At 49.1% G+C, this 21,203-nt stretch overlaps 1 non-coding gene across 1 annotated transcript; it reads right to left on the bottom strand.

Moving 5' to 3' along the window:
* Positions 1–9,630: 9,630 nt before the first annotated feature.
* Trnaa-ggc (transfer RNA alanine (anticodon GGC)) lies at positions 9,631–9,702 on the bottom strand. Its single transcript has one exon. It is a non-coding gene; the product is annotated as a tRNA-Ala (tRNA).
* Positions 9,703–21,203: the final 11,501 nt, after the last annotated feature.

Raw genomic sequence — 21,203 nt, 5'->3', positions numbered from 1 at the left:
CTGCGCATACTACGAAGCGCTCCCCGAACTTGGCACTCACCCTCGCAGCCGACTTTTCCGACTTTCCACGACGCTCACGCTAGTGACAGCATTATTTATAGTTCGACGTCGCGCCAAAGCGAATGAGCACAATTCGCCTACGGCTTAGGCCGCCCTCCTAGTGTGGCTGCTCGGTGTCTGCAGGCAGCGAGGGTCTGCAAGCTTCCTGTGTTCGTACCTATGTCACCTGTGCTTGCTTGTCAGAGACAGACTATCGCAAAACATACAACTCACTCCATGAATTGATTGCTACGGCATCTGTTATCAGCAGTCACAACTAACAACACCAGTAGCAGCTGACTGCACGCAAAGAATAGGAATGTGCAGTGGGATTTACGTGAACTCGGCGCAAGCTTGTATCTTCCTAGACACATCTGCTGGATGTGAAGTATTCCACTTGCATATCAAGGTGCGCATGTAGGTGTGTTAAAAATTCTGGAGGCACTGGGTATTGATCCCAGTACCTCTCGCATACTAAGCGAGCACTCTACCATCCGAGCTACGCCCGACCCCTCGAAGACAAATGGTGTTACATACAGCCATATAGACGACTCAGACCCTTGCACTCCCATTATACAGCAGACAAACACTACTCTCTATGTATCCGTTAGGGTGTCTTTCAGGTTTCGTGCATTCTGTATCGAATCGTAGTTGGCCACAATGAAAGTGGCACGTATAACGTCGAAAATAGAATTCGGACACCGCTCTGAGTAGGCCCAACGTGTTGTCCACCCTCTAGACTTCAATGAGGTTAAGCCGCGATACCTAAGACAGATCTGCACTCGATGACACCTCGATAACAGCCGGTCCCCACACTTACATCTTGCTCTCCTTACGTCAGTATACATCATATCAGTCTGTGACGCTCCCTTTGCAACATCTTGCGTGCCTTTAGGTTCGCCGCGACCAACACTTACCATGCACTGACCACAAAAAAAGGAGGCGCCGTGGCTTGAACCCTGGACCTTTCACATGCCAAGCGAACGCTCTACCAACTGAGCTACGCCCCATGCACGAGCAAACTGCGCTATTCCCCATTGTTTGCGACTCAGATGCGCACGGACACGATGGTTGGTTGGTTTGTAGCGGTGAAGGGAGCAGAGTACAAATGCGCGGACCCGTTCTTATACACAAAAGTTCCAAGTAGTTTCGATGCTCTGGTATTACAAATGCAAATTCCGGCTGTTTTTAACGTCTTAAATTGAAAGAGCCGTCACAAATTGCTCCGTTTTCACTCCTTGTCGACAATCATACAGCACCTGAGGTAACAAACACATCTCGAGCCCCATTGTGCACTCCATTATTCATGCCAACTCAGTGCCTCGCTCTTTACTACTGTGTACCAATCTTGTCGTCCAACTACAAAACACTGGGCCACAACAAGTTTCCGCGTCTCCATTGCACTGCGCATACTACGAAACGCTCCCCAAACTTGGCACTCACCCTCGCAGCCGACTTTTTCGACTTTTCACGCAACGCTCACGCTAGTGACAGCATTATTTATAGCTCGACGTCGCGCCAAAGCGAATGAGCACATTTCGCTAACGGCTTAGGCCGCCCTCCTAGTGTGGCTGCTCCGTGTCTGCAGGCAGCGAGGGTCTGCAAGCTTCCTGTGTTCGCACCTATGTCACCTGTGCTTGCTTGTCAGAGACAGACTATCGCAAAACATACAACTCACTCCATGAATTGATTGCTACGGCATCTGTTATCAGCAGTCACAATTAGCAACACCAGTAGCAGCTGACTGCACGCAAAGAATAGGAATGTGCAGTGGGATTAACGTGAACTCGGCGCAAGCTTGTATCTTCCTAGACACATCTGCTGGCTGTGAATTATTCCACTTGCATATCAAGGTGCGCATGTAGGTGTGTTAAAAATTCTGCAGGCACTGGGTATTGATCCCAGTACCTCTCGCATACTAAGCGAGCGCTCTACCATCTGAGCTACGACCGCCCCCCCGAAGAATAATGGTGCTACATACAGCCATATAGACGACACAGACCCTTGCACTCCCATTATTCAGCAGACAAACACTACTCTCTATGTATCCGTTAGGGTGTCTTTCAGGTTTCGTGCATTCTGTATCGAATCGTAGTTGGCCACAATGAAAGTGGCACGTATAACGTCGAAAATAGAATTCGGACACCGCTCTGAGTAAGACCAACGTGTTGTCCACCCTCTAGACTTCAATGAGGTTAAGCCGCAATACCTAAGACAGATCTGCACTCGATGACACCTCGATAACAGCCGGTCCCCACACTTACATCTTGCTCTCCTTACGTCAGTATACATCATATCAGAGTGTGACGCCGGCTTTGCAACATCTTGCGTACCTTTAGGTTCGCCGCGACCAACACTTACCATGCACTGACCACAAAAAATGGAGGCGCCGCGGCTTGAACCTTGGACCTTTCACATGCCAAGCGAACGCTCCACCAACTGAGCTACGTCCCATGCACGAGCAAACTGCCCTATTCCCCATTGTTTGCGACTCAGATGCGCACGGACACGATGGTTGGTTAGTTTGTAGCTGTGAAGGGAGCAGAGTACAAAGGCGCGGACCCGTTCATATACACAAAAGTTCCAAGTAGTTTCGATGCTCTGGTATTACAAATGCAAATTCCGTCTGTTTTTAACGTCTTAAATTGAAAGAGCCGTCACAAATTGCTCCGTTTTCACACCTTGTCGACAATCATACAGCACCTGAGGTAACAAACACATCTCGAGCCCCATTGTGCACTCCATTATTCATGCCAACTCAGTGCCTCGCTCTTTACTACTGTGTACCAATCTTGCGTCCAACTGCAAAACACTGGGCCACAACAAGTTTCCGCGTCTCCATTGCACTGCGCATACTACGAAACGCTCCCCAAACTTGGCACTCACCCTCGCAGCCGACTTTTCCGACTTTCCACGACGCTCACGCTAGTGACAGCATTATTTAAAGTTCGACGTCGCGCCAAAGCGAATGAGCACATTTCGTTTACGGCTTAGGCCGCCCTCCTAGTGTTGCTGCTCGGTGTCTGCAGGCAGCGAGTGTCTGCAAGCTTCCTGTGTTCGCACCTATGTCACCTGTGCTTGCTTGTCAGAGACAGACTATCGCAAAACATACAACTCACTCCATGAATTGATTGCTACGGCATCTGTTATCAGCAGTCACAACCAACAACACCAGTAGCAGCTGACTGCACGCAAAGAATAGGAATGTGCAGTGGGATTTACGTGAACTCGGCGCAAGCCTGTATCTTCCTAGACACATCTGCTGGCTGTGAATTATTCCACTTGCATATCAAGGTGCGCATGTAGGTGTGTTAAAAATTCTGGAGGCACTGGGTATTGATCCCAGTACCTCTCGCATACTAAGCGAGCGCTCTACCATCTGAGCTACGCCCGCCCCCCCGAAAACTAATGGTGCTACATACAGCCATATAGACGACACAGACCCTTGCACTCCCATTATTCAGCAGACAAACACTACTCTCTATGTATCCGTTAGGGTGTCTTTCAGGTTTCGTGCATTCTGTATCGAATCGTAGTTGGCCACAATGAAAGTGGCACGTATAACGTCGAAAATAGAATTCGGACACCGCTCTGAGTAAGACCAACGTGTTGTCCACCCTCTAGTCTTCAATGAGGTTAAGCCGCGATACCTAAGACAGATCTGCACTCGATGACACCTCGATAACAGCCGGTCCCCACACTTACATCTTGCTCTCCTTACGTCAGTATACATCATATCAGTCTGTGACGCTGGCTTTGCAACATCTTGCGTGCCTTTAGGTTCGATGCGACCAACACTTACCATGCACTGACCACAAAAAATGGAGGGGCGGTGGCTTGAACCCTGGACCTTTCACCTGCCAACCGAACGCTCTACCAACTGAGCTACGCCCATGCACGAGCAAACTGCGCTATTTCATATTCTTTGCGACTCAGATGCGCACGGACACGATGGTTGGTTGGTATGTAGCGGTGAAGGGAGCAGAGTACAAAGGCGCGGACCCGTTCATATACACAAAAGTTAAAAGTAGTTTCGATGCTCTGGTATTACAAATGCAAATTCCATCTGTTTCTAACGTCTTAAATTGAAAGAGCCGTCACAAATTGCTCCGTTTCCACTCCTTGTCGACAATCATACAGCACCTGAGGTAACAAACACATCTCGAGCCCCATTGTGCACTCCATTATTCATGCCAACTCAGTGCCTCGCTCTTTACTACTGTGTACCAATCTTGCGTCCAACTGCAAAACACTGGGCCACAACAAGTTTCCGCGTCTCCATTGCACTGCGCATACTACGAAACGCTCCCCAAACTTGGCACTCACCCTCGCAGCCGACTTTTCCGACTTTCCACGACGCTCACGCTAGTGACAGCATTATTTAAAGTTCGACGTCGCGCCAAAGCGAATGAGCACATTTCGTTTACGGCTTAGGCCGCCCTCCTAGTGTTGCTGCTCGGTGTCTGCAGGCAGCGAGGGTCTGCAAGCTTCCTGTGTTCGCACCTATGTCACCTGTGCTTGCTTGTCAGAGACAGACTATCGCAAAACATACAACTCACTCCATGAATTGATTGCTACGGCATCTGTTATCAGCAGTCACAACCAACAACACCAGTAGCAGCTGACTGCACGCAAAGAATAGGAATGTGCAGTGGGATTTACGTGAACTCGGCGCAAGCCTGTATCTTCCTAGACACATCTGCTGGCTGTGAATTATTCCACTTGCATATCAAGGTGCGCATGTAGGTGTGTTAAAAATTCTGGAGGCACTGGGTATTGATCCCAGTACCTCTCGCATATTAAGCGAGCGCTCTATCATCTGAGCTACCCCCGCCCCCCCGAAACCTAATGGTGCTACATACAGCCATATAGACGACACAGACCCTTGCACTCCCATTATTCAGCAGACAAACACTACTCTCTATGTATCCGTTAGGGTGTCTTTCAGGTTTCGTGCATTCTGTATCGAATCGTAGTTGGCCACAATGAAAGTGGCACGTATAACGTCGAAAATAGAATTCGGACACCGCTCTGAGTAAGACCAACGTGTTGTCCACCCTCTAGACTTCAATGAGGTTAAGCCGCGATACCTAAGACAGATCTGCACTCGATGACACCTCGATAACAGCCGGTCCCCACACTTACATCTTGCTCTCCTTACGTCAGTATACATCATATCAGTCTGTGACGCTGGCTTTGCAACATCTTGCGTGCCTTTAGGTTCGCTGCGACCAACACTTACCATGCACTGACCACAAAAAATGGAGGGGCGGTGGCTTGAACCCTGGACCTTTCACCTGCCAACCGAACGCTCTACCAACTGAGCTACGCCCATGCACGAGCAAACTGCGCTATTTCATATTCTTTGCGACTCAGATGCGCACGGACACGATGGTTGGTTGGTATGTAGCGGTGAAGGGAGCAGAGTACAAAGGCGCGGACCCGTTCATATACACAAAAGTTAAAAGTAGTTTCGATGCTCTGGTAATACAAATGCAAATTCCATCTGTTTTTAACGTCTTAAATTGAAAGAGCCGTCACAAATTGCTCCGTTTTCACTCCTTGTCGACAATCATACAGCACCTGAGGTAACAAACACATCTCGAGCCCCATTGTGCACTCCATTATTCATGCCAACTCAGTGCCTCTCTCTTTACTACTGTGTACCAATCTTGTCGTCCAACTGCAAAACACTGGGCCACAACCAGTTTCCGCGTCTCCATTGCACTGCGCATACTACGAAACGCTCCCCAAACTTGGCACTCACCCTCGCAGCCGACTTTACACGACGCTCACGCAACGCTCACGCTAGTGACAGCATTATTTATAGTTCGACGTTGCGCCAAAGCGAATGAGCACATATCGCCTACGGCTTAGGCCGCCCTCCTAGTGTATCTGCTCGGTGTCTGCAGGCAGCGAGGGTCTGCAAGCTTCCTGTGTTCGCACCTATGTCACCTGTGCTTGCTTGTCAGAGACAGACTATCGCAAAACATACAACTCACTCCATGAATTGATTGCTACGGCATCTGTTATCAGCAGTCACAACTAGCAACACCAGTAGCAGCTGACTGCACGCAAAGAATAGGAATGTGCAGTGGGATTTACGTGAACTCGGCGCAAGCTTGTATCTTCCTAGACACATCTGCTGGCTGTGAATTATTCCACTTGCATATCAAGGTGCGCATGTAGGTGTGTTAAAAATTCTGGAGGCACTGGGTATTGATCCCAGTACCTCTCGCATACTAAGCGAGCGCTCTACCATCTGAGCTACGCCCGCCCCCCCCCGAAAACTAATGGTGCTACATACAGCCATATTGACGACACAGGCCCTTGCACTCCCATTATTCAGCAGACAAACACTACTCTCTATGTATCCGTTAGGGTGTCTTTCAGGTTTCGTGCATTCTGTATCGAATCGTAGTTGGCCACAATGAAAGTGGCACGTATAACGTCGAAAATAGAATTCGGACACCGCTCTGAGTAAGACCAACATGTTGTCCACCCTCTAGACTTCAATGAGGTTAAGCCGCGATACATATGACAGATCTGCACTCGATGACACCTCGATAACAGCCGGTCCCCACACTTACATCTTGCTCTCCTTACGTCAGTATACATCATATCAGTCTGCGACGCTGGCTTTGCAACAACTTGCGTGCCTTTAGGTTCGCCGCGACCAACACTTACCATGCACTGACCACAAAAAAAAAGGAGGCGCCGCAGCTTGAACCCTGGACCTTTCACATGCGAAGCGAACGCTCTACCAACTGAGCTACGTCCCATGCACGAGCAAGCTGCGCTATTCCACATTCTTTGCCACTCAGATGCGCACGAACACGATGGTTGGTTGGTTTGTAGCTGTGATGGGAGCAGAGTACAAAGGCGCGGACCCGTTCATATACACAAAAGTTCCAAGTAGTTTCGATGCTCTGGTATTACAAATGCAAATTCCGTCTGTTTTTAACGTCTTAAATTGAAAGAGCCGTCACAAATTGCTCCGTTTTCACTCCTTGTCGACAATCATACAGCACCTGAGGTAACAAACACATCTCGAGCCCCATTGTGCACTCCATTATTCATGCCAACTCAGTGCCTCGCTCTTTAGTACTGTATACCAATCTTGTCGTCCAACTGCAAAACACTGGGCCACAACAAGTTTCCGCGTCTCCATTGCACTGCGCATACTACGAAACGCTCCCCAAACATGGCACTCACACTCGCAGCCTACTTTTCCGACTTTCCACGACGCTCACGCTAGTGACAGCATTATTTAAAGTTCGACGTCGCGCCAAAGCGAATGAGCACATTTCGCCTACGGCTTAGGCCGCCCTCCTAGTGTGGCTGCTCGGTGTCTGCAGGCAGCGAGGGTCTGCAACCTTCCTGTGTTCGCAACTATGTCACCTGTGCTTGCTTGTCAGAGACAGACTATCGCAAAACATACAACTCATTCCATGAATTGAATGCTACGGCATCTGTTATCAGCAGTCACAACTAGCAACACCAGTAGCAGCTGACTGCACGCAAAGAATATGAATGTGCAGTGGGATTTACGTGAACTCGGCGCAAGCTTGTATCTTCCTGGACACATCTGCTGGCTGTGAATTATTCCACTTGCATATCAAGGTGCGCATGTAGGTGTGTTAAAAATTCTGGAGGCACTGGGTATTGATCCCAGTACCTCTCGCATACTAAGCAAACACTCTACCATCTGAGCTACGCCCGTCCCCCAGAAGACTAATGGTGCTACATACAGCCATATAGACGACACAGACCCTTGCACTCCCATTATTCAGCAGACAAACACTACTCTCTATGTATCCGTTAGGGTGTCTTTCAGGTTTCGTGCATTCTGTATCGAATCGTAGTTGGCCACAATGAAAGTGGCACGTATAACGTCGAAAATAGAATTCGGACACCGCTCTGAGTAAGACCAACGTGTTGTCCACCCTCTAGACTTCAATGAGGTTAAGCCGCGATACCTAAGACAGATCTGCACTCGATGACACGTCGATAACAGCCGGTCCCCACACTTACATCTTGCTCTCCTTACGTCAGTATACATCATATCAGTCTGTGACGCTGGCTTTGCAACATCTTGCGTGCCTTTAGGTTCGCCGCGACCAACACTTACCATGCACTGACCACAAAAAATGGAGGCGCCGCGGCTTGAACCCTGGACCTTTCACATCGAAGCGAACGCTCTACCAACTGAGCTACGCCCCATGCACGAACAAACTGCGCTATTCCCCATTCTTTGCGACTCAGATGCGCACGGACACGATGGTTGGTTGGTTTGTAGCGGTGAAGGGAGCAGAGTACAAAGGCGCGGACCCGTTCATATACACAAAAGTTCCAAGTAGTTTCGATGCTCTGGTATTACAAATGCAAATTCCGTCTGTTTTTAACGTCTTAAATTGAAAGAGCCGTCACAAATTGCTCCGTTTTCACTCCTTGTAGACAATCATACAGCACCTGAGGTAACAAACACATCTCGAGCCCCATTGTGCACTCCATTATTCATGCCAACTCAGTGCCTCGCTCTTTACTACTGTGTACCAATCTTGTCGTCCAACTGCAAAACACTGGGCCACAACAAGTTTCCGCGTCTCCATTGCACTGCGCATACTACGAAACGCTCCCCAAACTTGGCACTCACCCTCGCAGCCGACTTTTCCGACTTTCCAAACGCTCACGCTAGTGACAGCATTATTTATAGTTCGACGTCGCGCCAAAGCGAATGAGCACATTTCGCCTACGGCTTAGGCCGCCCTCCTAGTGTGGCTGCTCGGTGTCTGCAGGCAGCGAGGGTCTGCAAGCTTCCTGTGTTCGCACCTATGTCACCTGTGCTTGCTTGTCAGAGACAGACTATCACAAAACATACAACTCACTCCATGAATTGATTGCTACGGCATCTGTTATCAGCAGTCACAACTAGCAACACCAGTAGCAGCTGACTGCACGCAAAGAATAGGAATGTGCAGTGGGATTTACGTGAACTCGGCGCAAGCTTGTATCTTCCTAGACACATCTGCTGGCTGTGAATTATTCCACTTGCATATCAAGGTGCGCATGTAGGTGTGTTAAAAATTCTGGAGGCACTGGGTATTGATCCCAATACCTCTCGCATACTAAGCAAGCGCTCTACCATCTGAGCTACGCCCGCCCCCCCGAAGACTAGTTGTGCTACATGCAGCCATATAGACGACACAGACCCTTGCACTCCCATTATTCAGCAGACAAACACTACTCGCTATGTATCCGTTAGGGTGTCTCTCAGGTTTCGTGCATTCTGTATCGAATCGTAGTTGGCCACAATGAAAGTGGCACGTATAACGTCGAAAATAGAATTCGGAAACCGCTCTGAGTAAGACCAACGTGTTGTCCACCCTCTAGACTTCAATGAGGTTAAGCCGCGATACCTAAGAAAGATCTGCACTCGATGACACCTCGATAACAGCCGGTCCCCACACTTACAACTTGCTCTCCTTACGTCAGTATACATCATATCAGTCTGTGACGCTGGCTTTGCAACATCTTGCGTGCCTTTAGGTTCGCCGCGACCAACACTTAACATGCACTGCCCACAAGAAATGGTGGCGCCGCGGCTTGAACCCTGGACCTTTCACATGCCAAGTGAACGCTCTACCAACTGAGCTACGCCCCATGCACGAGCAAACTGCGCTATTCCCCATTCTTTGCGACTCAGATGCGCACGGACACGATGGTTGGTTGGTTTGTAGTGGTGAAAGGAGCAGAGTACAAAGGCGCAGGCCCGTTCATATACACAAAAGTTCCAAGTAGTTTCGATGCTCTGGTATTACAAATGCAAATTCCGTCTGTTTTTAACGTCTTAAATTGAAAGAGCCGTCACAAATTGCTCCGTTTTCACTCCTTGTCGACAATCATACAGCACCTGAGGTAACAAACACATCTCGAGCCCCATTGTGCACTCCATTATTCATGCCAACTCAGTGCCTCGCTCTTTACTACTGTGTACAAATATTGTCGTCCAACTGCAAAACACTGGGCCACAATAAGTTTCCGCGTCTCCATTGCACTGCGCATACTACGAAACGCTCCCCAAACTTGGCACTCACCCTCGCAGCCGACTTTTCCGACTTTCCACGACGCTGACGCTAGTGACAGCATTATTTATAGTTCGACGTCGCGCCAAAGCGAATGAGCACATTTCGCCTACGGCTTAGGCCGCCCTCCTAGTGTGGCTGCTCGGTGTCTGCAGGCAGCGAGGGTCTGCAAGCTTCCTGTGTTCGCACATATGTCACCTGTGCTTGCTTGTCAGAGACAGACTATCGCAAAACATACAACTCACTCCATGAATTGATTGCTACGGCATCTGTTATCAGCAGTCACAACTAGCAACACCAGTAGCAGCTGACTGCACGCAAAGAATAGGAATGTGCAGTGGGATTTACGTGAACTCGGCGCAAGCTTGTATCTTCCTAGACACATCTGCTGGCTGTAAATTATTACACTTGCATATCAAGGTGCGCATGTAGGTGTGTTAAAAATTCTGGAGGCACTGGGTATTGATCCCAGTACCTCTCGCATACTAAGCGAGCGCTCTACCATCTGAGCTACGCCCGCCCCCCCGAAGACTAGTTGTGCTACATACAGCCATATAGACGACACAGACCCTTGCACTCCCATTATTCAGCAGACAAACACTACTCGCTATGTATCCGTTAGGGTGTCTTTCAGGTTTCGTGCATTCTGTATCGAATCGTAGTTGGCCACAATGAAAGTGGCACGTATAACGTCGAAAATAGAATTCGGAAACCGCTCTGAGTAAGACCAACGTGTTGTCCACCCTCTAGACTTCAATGAGGTTAAGCCGCGATACCTAAGAAAGATCTGCACTCGATGACACCTCGATAACAGCCGGTCCCCACACTTACAGCTTGCTCTCCTTACGTCAGTATACATCATATCAGTCTGTGACGCTGGCTTTGCAACATCTTGCGTGCCTTTAGGTTCGCCGCGACCAACTCTTACCATGCACTGCCCACAAAAAATGGAGGCGCCGCGGCTTGAACCCTGGACCTTTCACATGCCAAGTGAAGGCTCTACCAACTGAGCTACGCCCCATGCACGAGCAAACTGCGCTATTCCCCATTGTTTGCGACTCAGATGCGCACGGACACGATGGTTGGTTGGTTTGTAGCGGTGAAAGGAGAAGAGTACAAAGGCGCAGGCCCGTTCATATACACAAAAGTTCCAAGTAGTTTCGATGCTCTGGTATTACAAATGCAAATTCCGTCTGTTTTTAACGTCTTAAATTGAAAGAGCCGTCACAAATTGCTCCGTTTTCACTCCTTGTCGACAATCATACAGCACCTGAGGTAACAAACACATCTCGAGCCCCATTGTGCACTCCATTATTCATGCCAACTCAGTGCCTCGCTCTTTACTACTGTGTACCAATATTGTCGTCCAACTGCAAAACACTGGGCCACAATAAGTTTCCGCGTCTCCATTGCACTGCGCATACTACGAAACGCTCCCCAAACTTGGCACTCACCCTCGCAGCCGACTTTTTCCGACTTTCCACGACGCTGACGCTAGTGACAGCATTATTTATAGTTCGACGTCGCGCCAAAGCGAATGAGCACATTTCGCCTACGGCTTAGGCCGCCCTCCTAGTGTGGCTGCTCGGTGTCTGCAGGCAGCGAGGGTCTGCAAGCTTCCTGTGTTCGCACATATGTCACCTGTGCTTGCTTGTCAGAGACAGACTATCGCAAAACATACAACTCACTCCATGAATAGATTGCTACGGCATCTGTTATCAGCAGTCACAACTAGCAACACCAGTAGCAGCTGACTGCACGCAAAGAATAGGAATGTGCAGTGGGATTTACGTGAACTCGGCGCAAGCTTGTATCTTCCTAGACACATCTGCTGGCTGTGAATTATTCCACTTGCATATCAAGGTGCGCATGTAGGTGTGTTAAAAATTCTGGAGGCACTGGGTATTGATCCCAGTACCTCTCGCATACTAAGCGAGCGCTCTACCATCTGAGCTACGCCCGCCCCCCCGAAGACTAGTTGTGCTACATACAGCCATATAGACGACACAGACCCTTGCACTCCCATTATTCAGCAGACAAACACTACTCGCTATGTATCCGTTAGGGTGTCTTTCAGGTTTCGTGCATTCTGTATCGAATCGTAGTTGGCCACAATGAAAGTGGCACGTATAACGTCGAAACTAGAATTCGGAAACCGCTCAGAGTAAGACCAACGTGTTGTCCACCCTCTAGACTTCAATGAAGTTAAGCCGCGATACCTAAGAAAGATCTGCACTCGATGACACCTCGATAACAGCCGGTCCCCACACTTACAACTTGCTCTCCTTACGTCAGTATACATCATATCAGTCTGTGACGCTGGCTTTGCAACATCTTGCGTGCCTTTAGGTTCGCCGCGACCAACACTTACCATGCACTGACCACAAAAAATGGAGGCGCCCCGGCTTGAACCCTGGAACTTTCACATCGAAGCGAACGCTCTACCAACTGAGCTACGCCCCATGCACGAGCGAACTGCGCTATTCCCCATTCTTTGCGACTCAGATGCGCACGGACACGATGTTTGGTTGGTTTGTAGCGGTGAAGGGAGCAGAGTACAAAGGCGCGGACCCGTTCATATACACAAAAGTTCCAAGTAGTTTCGATGCTCTGGTATTACAAATGCAAATTCCGTCTGTTTTTAACGTCTTAAATTGAAAGAGCCGTCACAAATTGCTCCGTTTTCACTCCTTGTAGACAATCATACAGCACCTGAGGTAACATACACATCTGGAGCCCCATTGTGCACTCCATTATTCATGCCAACTCAGTGCCTCGCTCTTTACTACTGTGTACCAATCTTGTCGTCCAACTGCAAAACACTGGGCCACAACAAGTTTCCGCGTCTCCATTGCACTGCGCATACTATGAAACGCTCCCCAAACTTGGCACTCTCCCTCGCAGCCGACTTTTCCGACTTTCCACGACGCTCACGCTAGTGACAGCATTATTTATAGTTCGACGTCGCGCCAAAGCGAATGAGCACATTTCGCCTACGGCTTAGGCCGCCCTCCTAGTGTGGCTGCTCGGTGTCTGCAGGCAGCGAGGGTCTGCAAGCTTCCTGTGTTCGCACATATGTCACCTGTGCTTGCTTGTCAGAGACAGACTATCGCAAAACATACAACTCACTCCATGAATTGATTGCTACGGCATCTGTTATCAGCAGTCACAACTAGCAACACCAGTAGCAGCTGACTGCACGCAAAGAATAGGAATGTGCAGTGGGATTTACGTGAACTCGGCGCAAGCTTGTATCTTCCTAGACACATCTGCTGGCTGTGATTTATTCCACTTGCATATCAAGGTGCGCATGTAGGTGTGTTAAAAATTCTGGAGGCACTGGGTATTGATCCCAGTACCTCTCGCATACTAAGCAAGCGCTCTACCATCTGAGCTACGCCCGCCCTCCCGAAGACTAATTGTGCTACATACAGCCATATAGACGACACAGACCCTTGCACTCCCATTATTCAGCAGACAAACACTACTCGCTATGTATCCGTTAGGGTGTCTCTCAGGTTTCGTGCATTCTGTATCGAATCGTAGTTGGCCACAATGAAAGTGGCACGTATAACGTCGAAAATAGAATTCGGAAACCGCTCTGAGTAAGACCAACGTGTTGTCCACCCTCTAGACTTCAATGAGGTTAAGCCGCGATACCTAAGAAAGATCTGCACTCGATGACACCTCGATAACAGCCGGTCCCCACACTTACAACTTGCTCTCCTTACGTCAGTATACATCATATCAGTCTGTGACGCTGGCTTTGCAACATCTTGCGTGCCTTTAGGTTCGCCGCGACCAACACTTAACATGCACTGCCCACAAAAAATGGAGGCGCCGCGGCTTGAACCCTGGACCTTTCACATGCCAAGTGAACGCTCTACCAACTGAGCTCCGCCCCATGCACGAGCAAACTGCGCTATTCCCCATTCTTTGCGACTCAGATGCGCACGGACACGATGGTTGGTTGGTTTGTAGCGGTGAAAGGAGCAGAGTACAAAGGCGCAGGCCCGTTCATACACACAAAAGTTCCAAGTAGTTTCGATGCTCTGGTATTACAAATGCAAATTCCGTCTGTTTTTAACGTCTTAAATTGAAAGAGCCGTCACAAATTGCTCCGTTTTCACTCCTTGTCGACAATCATACGGCACCTGAGGTAACAAACACATCTCGAGCCCCATTGTGCACTCCATTATTCATGCCAACTCAGTGCCTCGCTCTTTACTACTGTGTACCAATATTGTCGTCCAACTGCAAAACACTGGGCCACAATAAGTTTCCGCGTCTCCATTGCACTGCGCATACTACGAAACGCTCCCCAAACTTGGCACTCACCCTCGCAGCCGACTTTTCCGACTTTCCACGATGCTCACGCTAGTGACAGCATTATTTATAGTTCGACGTCGCGCCAAAGCGAATGAGCACATTTCGCCTACGGCTTAGGCCGCCCTCGTAGTGTGGCTGCTCGGTGTCTGCAGGCAGCGAGGGTCTGCAAGCTTCCTGTGTTCGCACCTATGTCACCTGTGCTTGCTTGTCAGAGACAGACTATCGCAAAACATACAACTCACTCCATGAATTGATTGCTACGGCATCTGTTATCAGCAGTCACAACTAGCAACACCAGTAGCAGCTGACTGCACGCAAAGAATAGGAATGTGCAGTGGGATTTACGTGAACTCGGCGCAAGGCAGATCGTTCCGACATAGGCTTGAGAATCTTACGGGAACACTTGTACTGTTTCTAAATTAAGTGTAGGCGTGGGAGGAGGGTGCTTCCTGCGCACTAATAACAGCACGCTTGTCAATTGTGGATGCTAATCAGTCGCTTGTATCTTCCTAGACACATCTGCTGGCTGTGAATTATTCCACTTGCATATCAAGGTGCGCATGTAGGTGTGTTAAAAGTCCTGGAGGCACTGGGTATTGATCCCAGTACCTCTCGCATACTAAGCGAGCGCTCTACCATCTGAGCTACGCCCGCACCCCCGAAGACTAATGGTGCTACATACAGCTATATAGTCGACACAGACCCTTGCACTCCCATTATTCAGCAGACAAACACTACTCTCTATGTATCCGTTAGGGTGTCTTTCAGGTTTCGTGCATTCTGTATCGAATTGTAGTTGGCCACAATGAAAGTGGCACGTATAACGTCGAAAAAAGAATTCGGACACCGCTCTGAGTAAGACCAACGTGTTGTCCACCCTCTAGACTTCAATGAGGTTAAGCTGCGATACCTAAGACAAATCTGCACTCGATGACACCTCGATAACTGCCGGTCCCCACACTTACATCTTGCTCTCCTTACGTCAGTATACATCATATCAGTCTGTGACGCTGGCTTTGCAACATCTTGCGTGCCTTTAGGTTCGCCGCGACCAACACTTACCATGCACTGCCCACAAAAAATGGAGGCGCCGCGGTTTGAACCCTGGACCTTTCACATGCCAAGTGAACGCTCTACCAACTGAGCTACGCCCCGTGCACGAGCAAACTGCGCTATTCCCCATTGTTTGCGACTCAGATGCGCACGGACACGATGGTTGGTTGGTTTGTAGCGGTGAAGGGAGCAGAGTACAAAGGCGCGGGCCCGTTCATATACACAAAAGTTCCAAGTAGTTTCGATGCTCTGGTATTACAAATGCAAATTCCGTCTGTTTTTAACGTCTTAAATTGAAAGAGCCGTCACAAATTGATCCGTTTTCACTCCTTGTCGACAATCATACAGCACCTGAGGTAACAAACACATCTCGAGCCCCATTGTGCACTCCATTATTCATGCCAACTCAGTGCCTCGCTCTTTACTACTGTGTACCAATCTTGTCGTCCAACTGCAAAACACTGGGCCACAACAAGTTTCCTCGTCTCCATTGCACTGCGCATACTACGAAACGCACCCCAAACTTGGCACTCACCCTCGCAGCCGACTTTTCCGACTTTCCACGACGCTCACGCTAGTGACAGCATTATTTATAGTTCGACGTCGCGCCAAAGCGAATGAGCACATTTCGCCTACGGCTTAGGCCGCCCTCGTAGTGTGGCTGCTCGGTGTCTGCAGGCAGCGAGGGTCTGCAACCTTCCTGTGTTCGCACCTATGTCACCTGTGCTTGCTTGTCAGAGACAGACTATCGCAAAACATACAACTCACTCCATGAATTGATTGCTACGGCATCTGTTATCAGCAGTCACAACTAGCAACACCAGTAGCAGCTGACTGCACGCAAAGAATAGGAATGTGCAGTGGGATTTACGTGAACTCGGCGCAAGCTTGTATCTTCCTAGACACATCTGCTGGGTGTGAATTATTCCACTTGCATATCAAGGTGCGCATGTAGGTGTGTTAAAAATTCTGGAGGCACTGGGTATTGATCCCAGTACCTCTCGCATACTAAGCAAGCGCTCTACCATATGAGCTACGCCCGCCCCCACCCCCCGAAGACTATTTGAGCTACATGCAGCCATATAGACGACACAGACCCTTGCACTCCCATTATTCAGCAGACAAACACTACTCGCTATGTATCCGTTAGGGTGTCTTTCAGGTTTCGTGCATTCTGTATCGAATCGTAGTTGGCCACAATGAAAGTGGCACGTATAACGTCGAAAATAGAATTCGGAAACCGCTCTGAGTAAGACCAACGTGTTGTCCACCCTCTAGACTTCAATGAGGTTAAGCCGCGATACCTAAGAAAGATCTGCACTCGATGACACCTCGATAACAGCCGGTCCCCACACTTACAACTTGCTCTACTTACGTCAGTATACATCATATCAGTCTGTGACGCTGGCTTTGCAACATCTTGCGTGCCTTTAGGTTCGCCGCGACCAACACTTACCATGCACTGACCACAAAAAATGGAGGCGCAGCGGCTTGAACCCTGGACGTTTCACATGCCAAGCGAACGCTCTACCAACTGAGCTACGCCACAATGAAAGTGGCACGTATAACGTCGAAAATAGAATTCCGACACCGCTCTGAGTAAGACCAACGTGTTGTCCACCCTCTAGACTTCAATGAGGTTAAGCTGCGATACCTAAGACAGATCTGCACTTGATGACACCTCGATAACAGCCGGTCCCCACACTTACATCTTGCTCTCCTTACGTCAGTATACATCATATCAGTCTGTGACGCTGGCTTTGCAACATCTTGCGTGCCTTTGGGTTCGCCGCGACCAACACTTACCATGCACTGACCACAAAAAATAGAGGCGCCGCGGCTTGAACCCTGGACCTTTCACATGCCAAGCGAACGCTCTACCAACTGAGCTACGCCCCATGCACGAGCAAGCTGCGCTATTCCCCATTCTTTGCGACTCAGATGCGCACGGACACGATGGTTGGTTGGTTTGTAGCGGTGAAGGGAGCAGAGTACAAAGGCGCGGACACGTTCATATACACAAAAGTTCCAAGTAGTTTCGATGCTCTGGTATTACAAATGCAAATTCCGTCTGTTTTTAACGTCTTAAATTGAAAGAGCCGTCACAAATTGCTCCGTTTTCACTCCTTGTCGACAATCATACAGCACCTGAGGTAACAAACACATCTCGAGCCCCATTGTGCACTCCATTATTCATGCCAACTCAGTGCCTCGCTCTTTACTACTGTGTACCAATCTTGTCGTCCAACTGCAAAACACTGGGCCACAACAAGTTTCCGTGTCTCCATTGCACTGCGCATACTACGAAACGCTCCGCAAACTTGGCACTCACCCTCGCAGCCGACTTTTCCGACTTTCCACGACGCTCACGCTAGTGACAGCATTATTTATAGTTCGACGTCGCGCCAAAGCGAATGAGCACATTTCGCCTACGGCTTAGGCCGCCCTCCTAGTGTGGCTGCTCGGTGTCTGCAGGCAGCGAGGGTCTGCAAGCTTCCTGTGTTCGCACCTATGTCACCTGTGCTTGCTTGTCAGAGACAGACTATCGCAAAACATACAACTCACTCCATGAATTGATTGCTACGGCATCTGTTATCAAAAGTCACAACTAGCAGCACCAGTAGCAGCTGACTGCACGCAAAGAATAGGAATGTGCAGTGGGATTTACGTGAACTCGGTGCAAGCTTGTATCTTCCTAGACACATCTGCTGGCTGTGAATTATTCCACTTGCATATCAAGGTGCGCATGTAGGTGTGTTAAAAATTCTGGAGGCACTGGGTATTGATCCCAGTACCACTAGCATACCAAGCAAGCGCTCTACCATCTGAGCTACGCCCACCCCTCCGAAGACTAATGGTGCTACATACAGCCATATAGACGACACAGACCCTTGCACTCCCATTATTCAGCAGACAAACACTACTCTCTATGTATCCGTTAGGGTGTCTTTCAGGTTTCGTGCATTCTGTATCGAATCGTAGTTGGCCACAATGAAAGTGGCACGTATAACGTCGAAAATAGAATTCGGACACCGCTCTGAGTAAGACCAACGTGTTGTCCACCCTCTAGACTTCAATGAGGTTAAGCCGCGATACCTAAGACAGATCTGCACTCTATGACACCTCGATAACAGCCGGTCCCCACACTTACATCTTGCTCTCCTTACGTCAGTATACATCATATCAGTCTGTGACGCTGGCTTTGCAACATCTTGCGTGCCTTTAGGTTCGCCGCGACCAACACTTACCATGCACTGACCACAAAAAATGGAGGCGCCGCGGCTTGAACCCTGGACCTTTCACATCGAAGCGAACCCTCTACCAACTGAGCTACGCCCCATGCACCGTTAAACTGCGCTATTCCCCATTCTTTGCGACTCAGATGCGCACGGACACGATGGTTGGTTGGTTTGTAGCGGTGAAGGGAGCAGAGTACAAATGCGCGGACCCGTTCATATACACAAAAGTTCCAAGTAGTTTCCATGCTCTGGTATTACAAATGCAAATTCCGTCTGTTTTTAACGTCTTCAATTGAAAGAGCCGTCACAAATTGCTCCGTTTTCACTCCTTGTCGACAATCATACAGCACCTAAGGTAACAAACACATCTCGAGCCCCATTGTGCACTCCATTATTCATGCCAACTCAATGCCTCGCTCTTTACTACTGTATACAAATCTTGTCGTCCAACTGCAAAACACTGGGCCACAACAAGTTTCCGCGTCTCCATTGCACTGCGCATACTACGAAACGCTCCCCAAACTTGGCACTCACCCTCGCAGTCGACTTTCCACGACGCTCACGCAACGCTCACGCTAGTGACAGCATTATTTATAGTTCGACGACGCGCCAAAGCGAATGAGCACATTTCGCCTACGGCTTAGGCCGCCCTCCTAGTGTGGCTGCTCGGTGTCTGCAGGCAGCGAGGGTCTGCAAGCTTCCTGTGTTCGCACCTATGTCACCTGTGCTTGCTTGTCAGAGACAGACTATCGCAAAACATACAACTCACTCCATGAATTGATTGCTACGGCATCTGTTATCAGCAGTCACAACTAGCAACACCAGTAGCAGCTGACTGCACGCAAAGAATAGGAATGTGCAGTGGGATTTACGTGAACTCGGTGCAAGCTTGTATCTTCCTAGACACATCTGCTGGCTGTGAATTACTCCACTTGCATATCAAGGTGCGCATGCAGGTGTGTTAAAAATTCTGGAGGACTAATGGTGCTTCATACTGCCATAAAGACGACACAGACCCTTGCACTCCCATTATTCAGCAGACAAACACTACTCTCTATGTATCCGTTAGGGTGTCTTTCAGGTTTCGTGCATTCTGTATCGAATCGTAGTTGGCCACAATGAAAGTGGCACGTATAACGTCGAAAATAGAATTCGGACACCGCTCTGAGTAAGACCAATGTGTTGTCCACCCTCTAGACTTCAATGAGGTTAAGCCGCGATACCTAAGACAGATCTGCACTCGATGACACCTCGATAACAGCCGGTCCCCACACTTACATCTTGCTCTCCTTACGTCAGTATACATCATATCAGTCTGTGACGCTGGCTTTGCAACATCTTGCGTGCCTTTAGGTTCGCCGCGACCAACACTTACCATGCACTGACCACAAAAAATGGAGGCGCCGCGGCTTGAACCCTGGACCTTTCACATCGAAGCGAACGCTCTACCAACTGAGCTACGCCCCATGCACGAGCAAACTGCGCTATTCCCCATTCTTTGCGACTCAGATGCGCACGGACACGATGGTTGGTTGGTTTGTAGCGGTGAAGGGAGCAGAGTACAAAGGCGCGGACCCGTTCATATACACAAAAGTTCCAAGTAGTTTCGATGCTCTGGTATTACAAATGCAAATTCCGTCTGTTTTTAACGTCTTAAATTGAAAGAGCCGTCACAAATTGCTCCGTTTTCACTCCTTGTCGACAATCATACAGCACCTGAGGTAACAAACACATCTCGAGCCCCATTGTGCACTCCATTATTCATGCCAACTCCGTGCCTCGCTCTTTACTACTGTGTACCAATCTTGTCGTCCAACTGCAAAACACTGGGCCACAACAAGTTTCCGCGTCTCCATTGCACTGCGCATACTACGAAACGCTCCCCAAACTTGGCACTCACCCTCGCAGCCGACTTTTCCGACTTTCCACGACGCTCACGCAAGTGACAGCATTATTTATAGTTCGACGTCGCGCCAAAGCGAATGAGCACATTTCGCCTACGGCTTAGGCCGCCCTCCTAGTGTGGCTGCTCGGTGTCTGCAGCAGCGAGGGTCTGCAAGCTTCCTGTGTTCGCACCTATGTCATCTGCGCTTGCTTGTCAGAGACACACTATAGCAAAACATACAACTCACTCCATGAATTGATTGCTACGGCATCTGTTATCAAAAGTCACAACTAGCTACACCAGTAGCAGCTGACTGCACGCAAAGAATAGGAATGTGCAGTGGGATTTACGTGAACTCGGTGCAAGCTTGTATCTTCCTAGACACATCTGCTGGCTGTGAATTATTCCACTTGCATATCAAGGTGCGCATGTAGGTGTGTTAAAAATTCTGGAGGCACTGGGTATTGATCAAAGTACCTCTCGCATACTAAGCAAGCGCTCTACCATTTGAGCTACGCCCGCCCCCCGAAGACTAATGGTGCTACATACAGCCATATAGACTACACAGACCCT

The sequence above is a fragment of the Schistocerca gregaria genome, chromosome 10 (genome assembly GCF_023897955.1).
Source record: "Schistocerca gregaria isolate iqSchGreg1 chromosome 10, iqSchGreg1.2, whole genome shotgun sequence".
Lineage (NCBI taxonomy): Eukaryota > Metazoa > Arthropoda > Insecta > Orthoptera > Acrididae > Schistocerca > Schistocerca gregaria.
This window is presented reverse-complemented; position numbering and strand designations above follow the sequence as displayed.